Source organism: Rhinolophus sinicus, chromosome 16 (assembly GCF_057876585.1).
Source record: "Rhinolophus sinicus isolate RSI-liver-muscle chromosome 16, RSI-T2T, whole genome shotgun sequence".
Lineage (NCBI taxonomy): Eukaryota > Metazoa > Chordata > Mammalia > Chiroptera > Rhinolophidae > Rhinolophus > Rhinolophus sinicus.
In genome coordinates this window covers 167,952,281-167,967,580 of record NC_142516.1, presented here as the reverse complement: position 1 = coordinate 167,967,580, position 15,300 = coordinate 167,952,281, and the positions used below count along the sequence as shown (strand labels likewise).

The following is a 15,300-nucleotide window of genomic DNA, read 5'->3' as shown; positions in this document are numbered from 1 at the left end:
CCTCCAGTTCCTACCTTGTCAACTGGTATGCCATGGGATGTGGGGATGTGGTCTCTAGTTCTATTCATTCAACAAGTATTAAGGGTATCTTGGGGGCAAAAAAAAAAAAAAGCCGTGGACTTGGCAGCCATTCCAGAAACAGAATTCTACTGAAGCATGCCATCAGCTCAGCACTCATGAGCCAAAAATTGCCAGGCAGAGAATGGGCAAAGTGAAAACCCATACAAATCATTCTGAGAGTGTTAAGTTACAAATGTGTATTGGCAAACTCCTTTCATCAAGTCTTTTCTTCTTTTTTCTCATTAAACTTTGTTTTAATGGGTCTCAAAATTCTGTGACAGATTTTTAGTCAAGTTGTTTCCATTAAAAAGTACTGGTTTTAAAAACTAATAACTTAAAAATGGCCACACATAAAAAAACCAAATGGTCCACAAAACATTCTCTTTTCCTTCTGAAGATTTTACGATGCATTGTAATCATTAACCAGTCTTTCACTGTAAAACTTAAATGGCCAATTGAGACAGAGTTCTAAGACTGTTCTTCCACCACTGATTAAGACTGGGGTGGCGGGTACTGGGGATAATATTCATTTAGCCTTCTGAGCTTTCTGGGTAGACTTGGTCACCTTGCCAGCTCCAACTGCCTTCTTGTCCACTGCTTTGATGACACTCACAGCAACTGTCTGTCTCATGTCACGAACAGCAAAACAGCCCCAAGGAGGGTAGTGAGAGAAGCTCTCAATGGACATGAGCTTGCCAGGAACAGTATCGATGGCAGCATCACCAGATTTCTAAAACTTCGGGCCATCATCCAGCTTTTTCCCTGATAGACAATCAATCTTCTTCAGCTCAGCAAATTTGCAAGCAGTGTGAGCTGTGTGACAATTAAGCACAGGTGCATATCTGGCATTTGGCCTGGGTGGTTCAGGATAATCACCTGAGCCATGAAGACACCTGCTTCCATTGGTGGATCATTTTGCTGTCACCAGCCACACTGCCACAATGTACATCTTTGACAGACACATTCTTGACATTGAAGCCCACATCGTCCCTAGGAAGAGCTTCACTCAAAGCTTCATGGTGCATTTCAACAGACTTTACTTCAGTTGTAACATTGACTGGAGCCAAGGTGACCACCATATCGGGTCTGAGAACACCAGTCTCCACTCGGCCCACAGGGACAGGACCAATACCACCAAGTTTGTAGACATCCTGGAAGGGCAGATGCAAAGGTTTGTCAGTTGGACGAGTTGGTGGCAGGATGCAATTCTGAGCTTCAAGCAGCGTGGTTCCACTGGCACTGCCATCTTTACGGGTGACTTTCCATCCGTGAACCAAGGCATGTCAGCACTTGGCTCCCGCATGTGGTCACCATTCCAACCAGAAATTAGCACAAATGTAGGTGCCGACTTCCTTAACGATTTCCTTGTCTCTCTTCTGCCTGTCAGGCAGCTCAGTGGAATCCATTTTGCTAACACCAATGATTAGTTGTTTCACACCCAGTGTGTAAGCCAGAAGGGCATGCTCACGGGTCTGCCCATTTTTGGAGACATCCGCTTCACATTGACCAACCCCAGCAGCAACAATCAGGACAGCACAGTCAGCCTGAGATGTGCCTGGAATCATGTTTTTGATAAAAGTCCCCGTGTCCTGGCACATCAGTAATGGTCACATAATACTTGCTGGTCTTGAATTTCCGCAGGGAAGTATCAATGGTGATGCCACATTCACATTCAGCTTTCAGTTTATCCAAGACCCAGGCATACTTGAAGGAGCCCTTTCCCATCTCAGCAGCCTCCTTCTCAATTTTTTCAATGGTTCTTTTATTGATCCCATCACATGTGTAGATCAGATGACCAGAACTGGTAGACTTGCCCACATCTATATGTTCAGTGATGACAATGTTGGTATGAGTCTTTTCCTTTCCCATTTTGGCTTAGATTTAGCAGTGGTATTCATGACACCTGTGTTCTGGAGGCAAACCCATCGCGAAAAAGCTGATCAAGTCTTAATATGTGCCTTTCCTCATAGTAGGGAATCATCCCCACCCTCTCTTAAAAGAAGATTAAGGCACACTTAGAGCCATCTGGAAGAAGATGCTGGTTGATTAGGGTTCAGTCTCTCTCCTTAGAGAACAGCTTACACAAAATTACACTGAATAGTTTCAGAATCAAGCTGCTTTTCCCTTTTCCTTTTACAATATGTGCTTTACAGAATGCATAGTGATCTCTCTTAAGACATTTTTCTCTTTTATTTCCTGGTCTCTTTCTGACAGAAATTCTTTTCTTTGCAGAGAAATAAGGCTTTTCTTTCATTGCCTCTATTCCCTTGATGACATGAAGTATTCAATCACAACCAATTTACAGATAATGTTGTGCTAGTTTCTTGTGTGTGTTTGTCAGTTTCGTCACCTGTGCCAGATTGTCAAATGCATGCCCTAGATAATGTCGATACCTTAGTCAACAAGTTTCATCGTGCTTCTAAATGGAAATGTTCTGGAAATTTTCCTCTCGGCTCTTTTTTTCTTGCCTGTGTCTTTTTGGAAGACAGAATTGGATGTCCTTTGCCTGGCCAGTGCCTCATGTTCCGTAGTCCTTCCGGTTACAGAGTTAACCCTGTTAGCTATTTGTTCAATCAGTTTGTGAACAAGATGTCAAATTAATTCCCTAAGTCGCTGTAAGCGATTAGCTGGGAAATGCAGAAGAGAACAAAGCAAAGCTTCCATCACCAGGTCAGAAATGTGTCTTATTAGTATCTGTCTGCTGAGCTGAAGCTCATTGGGTGGTTTCTGCTTTCACCTTTAAAGGAAATAAAAAATTCAAATGATAGGAAATGCTGCTCAGAGTCTAGCAATCCAATTTTTCAGCATCATTTGGGTAAAGGAGCTTGATAAATTTTACTTCCAAGTGCGGGTTGGGATAATTTTGGTTTTGGTGTGGGGAGGGACAGGCAGAGGGGAAGAGTTTAGTGCTAGTTTTGTTGATCTCGTCAATATTAGTGACCTAAATTACTTTGCTAAAAATAAAGTGAAAGATAAGGAACAAGGTAGTTTCAGACTGCAGGTTTCTAATCTCAGATCTCTATCCACATTTTTATGCAGCCAGACTCTCGTTTTTTCTCTTTGTCTTAGTCAATAGCAGGAACTGTGTGGGTGTGCTTGTTGGCTCTCTCTCAATAAGCTGACAACCATAACAGAAAAGCTGGCATGGCCCTAAATTGTGACATCAAGACGGCACCTAGTTCTCTCATCAGCCAATGCTCAGGAGGTGGGAGACAGCTGTGGTTGGGACAAAAGTTACAGGTGAAAGTACTGGGTTCTATGGTCTCCACGCAGGGCTGACCTCATGGGCCTGTGATGACAGGCCATCACTGAAAACGATCCTGTGCCTGGTTTCACACGCTGCTGTTGCCTTCTTGAAATTTTTCATCATTTTTGAAGAAGGGGCCTTACATTTCATTCTGTGCTGGGCCCAGATATTTATGTAGCCAGTTCTGTCTTCAAGACGTATTGTTGAGACAAAAGAGCATTGCAGAAAATTGTGTCTAGCATATGTTTAAAAAACAACAACAAAACAGCTCTATGTACCTATGCTTTAAATCACTGCTATTCCCCTCCCTCACCCCACACACTTAAGTGTGTACTGAGATACAATTTTGAGTTGTAGTTAAGAGTAGGGCTCTATAGCTAGATTTCCTGGGTTTGAAATTTACCACAGGAAAGTTGTTACATCTTTTGGTACCTCAGCATCCTCATCTATAACATGGGTAAAAATAGTGCCTATCTCATAGAATTGATGTAAGGATTAAGTGATGTAATAAATGGAAAGTCCTTAGAGCACAGCCTGGCCCTTAATAATGAGAGGTTATCTATTAGGTTATTATTATTATAATTTAGATTATGTTACTATATTTAATTAGATTATTTCTGGAAGGCTATATTATAAACTATTAAGAGTGGTTCCCTTTAGACAAAGGGACTAGGGAACAGTAGGAGCAGAAGTGAATTTTACTCAAACTTACATAATTTTTCTATAAGAAAAGCTATACAAACTATAAATAAAAATAAGGCAAATATTTATTTTTAATGCTGAGAAATACTAAAAAGTTAAGAAAAATAAAATATTTTAATTAACACACCTCTGAAACACATGGCCCCATTTTTGCTGTATAATCTTTGCCTCATTATGTGACAAATTTATAATATTGTTTTCTATGAGAAAATAAAAATATTTCTATTTGTTGTGAGAATAAAAAGATAATTCAGATTTTTTCTGTATGTATAGTTTTAATCAATGTCATTGAGTATAATTAACATACCATAAAATTTATCATTGTGAGTGCACATGGTTTGGTGATTTTTGGTAAATTTATATAGTTGTACAACATATTTTAAAACATTTTTATCAACCCAGAAAGTTCTTTCATGCCCACTTGTATTAGTTTTGTTAAATTCTTTAGTGTTTTATTCTTTTTGATACTATTATCAATGGAATTTAAAATTTTAATTTCTGATTATTTGCGGCTGGTATTTCATACAATTAATTTTAAAAATTGATTTTGCAGCCTGCATCCTTGCTAAACTCGCTAAGTTATGGTAGTTTTTTTAAAAAAATGTATTTCTTATGATTTTGTACATAAGGGATCTGTCGAATAAAGTTTTATTTTCTCCTTTCCAGTTTGCGTGCCTTAAATTTTTTATTCCTGCATTACTGCACTGGCTAGAAACTCCAGTAAAATGTTGAATAGAAGTGGTGAAAGTGGACATCCTTATTTTTCCTTTTCTTAAGGGGAAAGCACTCAATCTTTTACCACTAAGTATGATGTTAGTGGTAAGTTTTCTTGTTTTTAATGCCATTAACAGTTTGTGAAAATTCCCTTTTATTCCTCATTCATTGAGAGCTTTTATCATGAATGCGTGTTGGATCTTGTCAAATATTTTTGCTGCGTCTACTGAGATGATCATGTATGTCTGTCTTTTAATCTTCTGATAAATACTAATCAATTTTCAGATGTTAAACCAAACTTGCAATCCTTGGTGTAATTCCTTTTTAAATGTTGCTGAATTTGATTTGCTAATATTTTGTGGAAGACTTTTGCATCTACGTTCATGAGGAACATTGTCTTATGGTTTTCATTTCATGTAATGCTTTCGTCTGGTTTTGATGTCAGGGTAATACTGAACTAATAGAATGAGTCAGTAAGTATTCCCTCTATTTTCGTAATGAATTTGAGTATCATTTCTATTTATTTACTTGTTTGTTTCAGGTATACAAAACAACATAATTAGCCATTTACACCCCTCATAAAGTGATAACCCCACCAAGTCTACTACTCCTCTGACATCATATAGAGCTGTTACAATACCATTGACTACATTCCCTATGCTGTACTTTACATCCCGTGACCATATATATGTATTTAATGATACCTGACATTCAATATTATTTTATATTAGTTTAGCTTCAGGTGTACAATGTAGTGGTCAGGCATTTATATAATCTATGAAGTGATCCCCTCGATAAGTCCAGTACCCATCTGACACCACAGTCTTTACAACATTTTTTATTATATTCCCCATGCTGTATTTCACATCCCTGTGACAATCCTGTGACTACCAATTAGTACTTCATAATCCCTTTACCTTCATCTTGCCCATCCCCCAACCCCCTCCCATCTAGCAACCATCAGTTTGTTCTCTGTGTCTATGAGTCTGTTTGTTTTGTTTACTCATTTCTTCTGTTCTCTAGATTCCACATATAAGTGAGATTATATGGTATTTGTCTTTCTCAGTCTGACTTATTTTACTTAGCATAATATCCTCTAGGCCCATCTATGTTGTTGCAAATGGTAAGATTTCATTCTTTTTTATGGCAAGGTAATACTCCATTGTATAAATGTACCACAATTTCTTTATCCAATCGTCTAATGATAGGCATTTTGGTTGTTTTCATATCTTGGCTATTGTGAATAGCGCAGCAGTAAACGTAGGGGTGCATATATATTTTTAATACCCAAAGCAATATATAGAGTCAATGCAATCCCTATCAAAATACCAATGGCATTTTTCACAAAACTAGAACAAATAATCCTAAAATTTATATGAAACCATAAAAGACCCCGAAGTGCCACGGCAATCGTGAGAAAGAAAAAAGCTGGAAGTATCATGATACCTGACATCAAATCATACTATAAGGCTATAGTAATCAAACAGCATGGCATTGGCATAAAATAGACACACAGATCAATGGAACAGAATAGAGAACCCAGAAATAAATCCATTCCTATATGGTCATATAACAAAGGAAGAATATACAGTGGGGTAAAGACAGTCTATTCAATAAATGGTGCTGGAAAAACTGGACAAATACATGCAAAAAATGAAACCTGACCACTTGTTTATGCCATATACAAGAAAAAACTCAAAATGGATTGAAGATATAATGTAAGACCTGAAACCATAAAACTTCTAGAAGAAAATATAGGAAGTAAATGCTCAGACATTACCCTTAGTAATATTTTTACTGATATATCTCCTCTGGCAAGGGAAACAAAAGAAAAAATAAACAAATGGGAGTGCATCAAACTAAAATGTTTCTTCACAGCAAAGGAAACCATCAACAAAACAAAAAGACATCCTGCTAAAGAAGGTATTTGTCAATGATACATTGATAAAGGGTTAATATCCAAAATTTATAAAAAACTCATACACCACCAAAAAAATTAAACGATTCCATTAAAAAACGGGCAGAGCACCTGAATAGACATCCCTCCAAAGAGGGTATTTTTTCTTTCTTTAGTATTTGAGAAAATTCACCAATGAAGCCATCTGGACTCGGACTTTTCTTTGAGGAGAGATGATTACTTACCAATTTAATTTCTTAACTTGTTGTAGGTCTAGTCCGATATTCCATTCTTGAGAGGATGTATAAAACACGTGACTTACACACTGTCTGTACTCATTAGTTTCAGAACTGCTACATATTTGTGATTTACAAATTGAGGAATTCTGATAAATTCTGTTTTGTGTAATTCCCATCCAAAAAGGGGGAAAAAAACCCTGCAGAACATTTTTTAATTGCATACACTGTATGACTGAGTATATTCCTGACAAGAGACAACTTCGGTTGTGCCTAGATATCGGTGCAAACAGAAATTCTATTTATAATTCTACTTGTTTGCTGTCTGTAAGAATTTGCCACAGACTAGCTCCTGGTTCCATATAACTCATAATTAGTTTCACTTCCACAATACATACACCTCGAGGGCTGGGAGCTAGGTTGTCTGGCACACCTTCACATAATATGAGCTCTGATCGGGATAACTTTGGGTCGTACCACGTGTGCTGGAAAAATGGTCAGTAGGATTACTTGAAGTCAATTCTACTTTGAGACTGCTAGCAATGATGTACCTATGTACAGAAGTGATTGTAAGGCACATGAAAACGTACTCCACTCAATCCAAGATGAAAGCATTCCCTGCTCAAGCTCTCCTTAGCTGGGACCCTAAAATGCCTATGGCCAGTCCAATGCCAGTAAGAAGAGAGAAAGCATGATCAAGTAGGACTGGAAAGGAAGTTTTCTATACTAATTTGTGATTAAATTATCTAAGTTTTGCAAATATTATAAAAATGTTGGCTGTGTGAACATATGCTGGGTCCCTCTAAGAGTCTTGAAAGGGGTCCATGCAAATGAGGGGGCTCTGAAGCTTACTTAATGAGGTTCATGGTCAGTGATAAATCAACCTCTGGGTGAAAGAAAGACTCCAAAAAGTGCGGGGTTCCAAAACTTCCTCTCAGTATCTTACAAGGTGTGCAACTAATTTATTAAATAAATCTCCTGGGCTTTAACTTTCTCATGTGAAATAAAATTAGCAACAGTGATTGTTGACATTTATTAACCACTTCCTGCATGCTATGCACTTTAAGTGCATTATCTCAATTCTCACAACCTTTTGAAATAGGCTTTATCAAAAATCCCCATTTTACAATTAAGGAAACTGGGTAACTTTCCTGAAACGTACTAATGATTACCTCATATCATTGTCCTGAGCTGTTAATGTGAAAATAAATAATAAATGTCCTGTATACTCTGAAACATTACACCAGTCCCCATCAGAGAGAGCCCTTATAAGCGTGAGAAATTCATCAGCTCACCTGCAGGGCAGGGGACCATTAAGTGGCCAATCAGACTGAGCAAAGTCAGGTCCTGGAGTGGCTCCAGCCCACCATTACTGCTCATCAAGGTACAAGTGCAGCGGGCAGGATAATGGACGACTGCACACCGTATCGTGCAATCGTTTTCAAACATTACTCAACATAAGAATCATGACAAGGGAATTGTGCTTGTTGAAAGTAAACATTACTGGAACTTATCTCCAGATATTCTGATCCAGTTGGTTCAGGACTGGGCTCCAGGATCTGCATTTTTATTAAGTATGCTGGGTGACTTTGATATAGGGGTTCTTGGGTTATAGATTAAGCTCAGAGGAACTGGCGCTTAGAGGAGGAAGCTACTAGCCTACCTGGTGTTTTGCTGTTGTTGTTTCTTTCCCTTTGTTTTTATATCCCAACCTCAAAAAGAGAGAGAAAAAAAATGTTTATCCTACTTACTTGCTGATGCATCTAGGACTTTAATCCCACTGCTAAAGGTGATCTTGCATTGTTACATATTATCTGTATTTTACTGTGAGTGAGGTTCATGTGTTTTCTTGTCAGGGCAGGTTTTGATAGGAACAGAGTATGAGAACACCAGGCCTCTGCAACTGATGAGATTTTTCCAAGGAAAGAAAGGACATACAACTGGAAGGACAAACGTGCCAACTTCTTCATCTTCCCTACATAGAACAATGCCAAGCAGGGCCGGAAAGTAACTTGTTACTGTAGGGAGCAACTATGAGCAGACCTTGGCAATAGTTTGGCCAGCTTGGAATCCAGCTAAAAGAATAGGAAGATCTGAAGATTAGGACCAATTATCAAAGTTGGAACTTGAAAACATAGGCTGAAAGTCACCATCACATGGGGCCTATATATGTCAGATTCACGTTAGGGATGTTGATATTTTGTCAAATTTGGTCACAGACATTACTGTGACCAGATATCACTGAAGTACCTTGTCATTTGAGATGTAAATAAAATTCAATTGGACCACATTCCAGATGAATTTAGTGAACTGGAAACATCTGAGTTCTCTCTTTAGCAGAGCGATCACCACATTTTTTCTGTAAAGGGCCAGATAGTAAATGTTTTTCAGCTTTGTAGGCCATACAGTCTCTGTCACAATTACTCAATTCTGTCACTGAAGCAGCCACAGACAGTATGTAAACAAATGAGTGTGGCTGTGTTTTAATAAAACTTGATTTATAGAAACAGGTGGCATCCAGATTTGGCCCAAGTGTGTAGTTTGCAGACACCTGTTCCAGAAGGTGAAGATGGCTTCTGCTTACCTGTGTATCTCTAGTCTGAGTTCCTGCTTCTACTGAACTAGTTCAGTTTAGTGGTCATTTTAACATCCTGTGAATCTTGCCCTATTCTACAATTTGTAAGGCTAGAAATAGAACTCAAGCAGCCTGTGTGGAAGCTAATTTATATTGAGATGCAATCAGGCATCCGTATCTAACCATGAGATGTGTTTTTTGTTGGTAGCTTACCTGTCATGTTCCAAAATGTTATATAATTCTCAGCTGACTCACTTGTTCTAATATGGAAAACAGGCTGTATCACCTCATACTAGAAGAAAGCAGGAATGACACTGATGGCTTCTCAGCAAATTCTTGGGGTAGAGGAAGACAAATGGGGCTCCATATATTACTCTGTAAACCAACAGTTATCAAGCTAGTGCCCCAAATTAAGCTGCTATCAACCATCTAGTCTTAACTGAAAAAAGTATGGGGTTGCTCCATGACACTTAGAATTCAAGAAATGTCACATTTCCCCATTTTGCTAAATCATATTAAGTACAGTTTGAGCTTTTTGTTTCCCAAGATTTCTTAGAAGTCCAAACTCAGTGATTGCAGTGCTCCTCTCCCTACTTGGGCAATAGAAGAATGGCAAATTTTGTGTGGTATAAATCTGTGAGAAAAACAGAGGACAGCGCCATTCTTCAAGCTGTGTGTGCTTGTGGCTGCCACACCCTAGGTTTTAATGGGTGGTTCTGACATGGGCAGCTGTCCGGCAGCCCCAATTATCCCATCCAGGATCTTAAGGATCTTCACCAAAGCTCCCAAGATCCGAGGACTTAGTGCTTAGTCCTTCCAGCTGCAAAAAGGGGCTGCATTTTAATAGGCTCTTATCTATGTCACTTGTGCAAACTTCTATGTCAATTCTATGTCACTTCTCAGTAGCCAGAATCAAACCAAGTGCCCAGGAACCTGGTTGCTCCCCTTATCAAATTTTAAATCACCAAGACTCTGAACCCCTTTTCTTTCTCAGGTGATCCAGTTTAGTATTCTTGTTGGGTTCAGAATATCAGACGTGCAAATTGTCATACATAGGGATTTATTTTGTTTTAATTGAACTTCAGTACCTTTAGACTGGGCATGGAATCTCTCGTTCACAGTGTCCACTACCCTCTGTTATCTCGTTCCAACTAGCCGTATTTGTTGCTATACCTGTCTGGTCTTGGAGGGGTGGTGGAATGATTCGTTTTGTTTGTTTCTTCCTGAAGAGTTTATAGTAGTAGGAAATAAATTTGATTTCTCCACAGAGTATTTTCCTACATAAAATTTTAAACAAACCCCTCTGTTGTAAAGATTCTATTTATACTAGCCCAGTGGTTCTCAAGGTAGGGGCTTTGGATTAGAGGTATCTCTATCTCCTGTTAGATATGCAAATTCTCAGGCCCTACCCCAAATCTACTGAAATAAAGTCCTGGGAGTGGGGCCCCAGAATCTGCACTTCAACAGCCCCTCCAGGTGATTCAGATGCATGTACATGGTCTAGAATATGTTTACAGTAAGTCCTCACTTAACATTAGTGATAGGTTCTGCAACTTGAAGCAAAACAACATGTAATGAAACCAATTCTACCATAGGCTAATATAAACAAGGGTTAAGCTCTTATAACCTCTCATCAACGTTATAACGAGACGACATTCAACTAAACGCTATTGGAGGACCTGCTGTACTTTGGGAGTGATAATCCTCTAGAGGAAAATCTGTCATTTACAATAGAGGTAATCCTCATATTAGGACTTAGTCTGCTGTCTTTTCTTGCCATACTCACTTGGAGGACATATTCTCGCAAAATCTTAATTGATGTCCTCTTGTGGCTATGAGAATTCTCAAATGTATAACTATATCCTTCACCTCTTCTTTCCCTCCTGGCCTTTTATCACTGTTTCATTCCAGGAAAGCTCAGTTTTACTTTTCTTACATCATTGGAAACTAGAGTCTTCATCTTGACCTCCCAAACAAATTTTTCTTTCATCTTTTCCCCTTCAGTGACCCTATAGCAAGACTGGACCTAGTGCTCTACTAGGTAGGATAGAGTCACCTGACCTCAGGTGCAAAACTTAAGGGGGCACCAAAAATATCTGTAATCAAGATGAATAATATTTTAATGAAATAGTTTTTCAAAGTTAAAATTAATGCAAGAAAATCCAGGATGAACAAACTGAAAAATTTTTGAAGGACAGGATTAGTACTTTGTCATACCAAACTATACTGGCTTGAGGCAAAAGTGAAAATCAGTAATACTGACCCTGTCTTTATTTAAAAGTGATATTTTGTTCATTATGGATATTTTTGCATACATTTTTATTTCAAAAAGTACTGTATTAAGATATTATCCATCTTGTTTACTAAGCTTTTTTGTACCCACTTAAATTTTGTGCCTGAGGTATAATTTTGTCTCACGTGCCTCACCAAATCCCTGCAGCCTGGAAGGTCACGGTTTTTCCTGTGCCTCACATACAAACACTGTTCTTTTAGAAAGGTGCCTCTTACTCTTCTCTGTGTTCTCAGAAGTCTCTGCTAATTACAGATGGAACCAGCAAGCAGCAAAGAAAGTTTCATTATATGCAGTGATTTGAGAGGCAATGAAAAGTCACTTGACCTGTCAAACTCATCTTCTCCCTTTGTTTTCAGTTATTACGGGATAGTTAATACTTTGGGCACAGAGGAAATAAAACACATTTTGTTTCCAGGTTCCAAAGAGGATACAGGGAAAAGTCTTGGTTTCCATTAGTCTCCTCGGTATTGGTTCAATAAGTGGTGGAGCTTCTGGAGAGCAAGTTCCTAAGAGGAGAGTTGGAATGGAAGGGAGAAGCCTGGAGGGGAGGAGAAAAATCACCACTTGCCCCGAGCTGATGACTATCTGCTCATCATCCCTTTAATAATTGCACACTCAGTGTATAGTAAACCATTTTATACTTGCTCTCAGACTGCTTTGTAATTAGTGTCTAGATGAATCAAATGTGTATTTTATCTTCTCCAACTAGATTGTACTTTTTGATTTTAAGGACCATGTTTTCTTTTTTTTTTCCTATCCTGTTCTTTGAAGAGGATGGGCTACATAGCCATTCCAGAAGCATCTTCCATGCTACATTTGACTTCATTAATTCAGTCTTGCCTTTATTTAGTTTACAGTACACCTGACATCAAAACCAACTGAGGAGATGTCGTTGAATGAAGCAACTCAGCATGAGAAAAAGTTAAAAGTCTAGTTGCCTTTGGTGCCTACTAATTGGTAACAGTTACATGGAGATAATCTCAGCTCTCCAGGAGCTTCTAAAGCATGGCGGTAGATGCCGCAATGCAGACATATATAATAAATAGTACATATAAAATAACTTAAAACATTAAATCAATGTATCAAAGTAAATTGACAGTTAAATCTTATTCTTAAGGAATAGCAGTGCTTCTTTCATATGTTTCCAAACCAAATGCTACATGTACCCACAGCCAAACTCATGGGTCTTTGAAGATGCAAGCATTCTGAGCACAAATTCACCTTTCATGCAGAAATTCCAAAATCCAGCCCACAAACATGCCCTTCATAAATCACCACATAGTCCCTTCAGTTGTAGTACTATACAAATTAAATTGTCAAGAGTGTTTTCCTTTTATAGCTGCTGATTCAGTATCTTTTAAAGTCTTCAAAGCTGTCAAATTTCTACATTTGAACTCCAATAAATAAACTTATGCCTTTCTTTGTATTTGGAAATTTACAACACAGAATTTCAAGCTCTGACCTGTTGAGAAAGTTACCTTAACAGAGTGAGATTTTTATTACTATGGTAACTTAACAAGATAGAAATATTAAAAGAAATTTCCCCTAGTACTTTCAGTAGAGTTTGCCTGAATTAAAATCACTGTCTTACATTTTAAAAAAGTACTAGGAGATGATTTTTAGATGGAGAATTTACTTTTATATTCTAGAATGAAATTACAAATGTACTGGACAGAGTAAGTGTTTTAGAACATTTTGGTGTTGGTGAAAAGTTGTTCTGCTTCTGTGGGGCTTTGTGCCATCAAGATAGCAGACATGCCAATCTATCTGCTTGGCTCAGCAACTGCCACAGGCAGGAAACTTTGATGACTAGGTGACGACTTAATTTGTTTTGAGCTGATGAATGGCCATGTGAGATGCCAACAATGGATGAAAGGAAGCTATTCTAAAGTCACCATCCCACAGATTCACCTAGAAGGCCACATATATGAACATCTTCTAAAGGACAATGCCCCATTGCCAAGTTCACTGGGACATGGGGTGCAGAGTCTTCACTGCCGTTGACCTTCCAATCTGTGAAACACAGGAGCACCGACGTACAGATGAAGGACACAAAACCTATCTCTATGTATTGTGTTTCTAGAAGACTCCACAATAGTCTGACACAAGGAAGGGCTCACGACGGTATCATGCACCTATTTTTCAAGACTGTGGCGCTTATGACCTGCTGGAGGGAAGGTACACTCCAGCATCATTCTGTCCTCCTGGGGAACAAGTGAGTCGTGATAGGATGAAGCCAAGGCCTTCAGACCATTTTGCATGGCACTATGTAACAAGTCACAAGGCACCTTAAGAGTGGTATGAGGTTAAAATAAACTTCAAAATTATCTCCAAGCATCATCACAGAAGAAACGGGAAAGAAAATGTGTGTGTGTGTGTGTGTGTGTGTGTGTGTGTGTGTGTTGCTTGGTTCTTGGTTATTCCCTCTGAATGTCATCCTTCTAGGGTTTGTCTGCTCCTACAATACCTGCTGAGAGTGAGTCAATTCCCTTTCAGTTGCATATAATTTGCAGCCATATTATTATGTCTAATAGGAACAAAAAGCAGCCAGAAAGATTTCCTGAGGAGCAGCTGGCACATGCAAATGTGAGGCTGCTCATTTTAATTTGGGTTGTCATGACATTTCCTCAATTACCTCATTGACCTGAATCACACTTCCTTACACTGCTTTCAGCCTTACTGTCTGGAAGATCCAGACTTGTTTTCTTATTTGGATAGCCCAAATAACACCATGAACAAGTCTGGATGTTCTGGTTCTCGCAAATGTTGGACATATGCAGAAAATGTCATTTGAAACTAACCTACCAAGAATATAACTAAACAAGCCTGCCAGTCAAACATTGACTGGGTTTATTTCTTTGCCAAACAGCCATTCCCAGATGATATCTTCATTTTACAAACAGAGAAAGACATGCTCACAACTGACAAATGTGGAGGGTACAAAGCACGTATGGCTAAGAATAATAAAATAAGGATATTCATGTGAAACCAACTAGGTAGCATGGACACAAATTTATGTATGTTCTGTAAATCAGTCTGTCTTTATTCCTTCAGGTAGATGCTTAAGAAACGCTACTCCTTATCTTCACTATCGTGGGCATAATAGGATTGCTAACAGCTCTCAGTTGTGTTTCAAACCACAGAGCAGAAAAAGATTGGTCAAATCCTTTCAATCACTATACTGTGTCCTTAGCAAGACATTCAGTGCATATTCTAGCACTTTTCTGATGATAAATATTAAAGATTTTAATATACATTAGACAACTACATTAATCAGTCACTGACACATAAATACACGATAAACAAATGAAAAATGTTAGCTCTGTTTTCATAGCAAGAGATATGGTATGGTTTTCAGTAATGAATAAAAAAATAATTAGCACTGATTGATATACACATGGCCAAATACTTTTATATAATTAGTCTTGGGGGATATAATGGCAACGGAAGTGAAATTAATGATTACAGTAATAATTATCTGCTAATTTTATGAATGCTTATGAAAAACTTTTCATTTCTTAGCTGTTTTGTATCGTCCATGTTTTCATACACTGCTAATGAATGGAATTTACTAAA

At 38.3% G+C, this 15,300-nt stretch overlaps 1 pseudogene; it reads right to left on the bottom strand.

Moving 5' to 3' along the window:
• Positions 1-586: 586 nt before the first annotated feature.
• On the bottom strand, positions 587-1,929 carry LOC109450631 (elongation factor 1-alpha 1 pseudogene; annotated as a pseudogene).
• Positions 1,930-15,300: the final 13,371 nt, after the last annotated feature.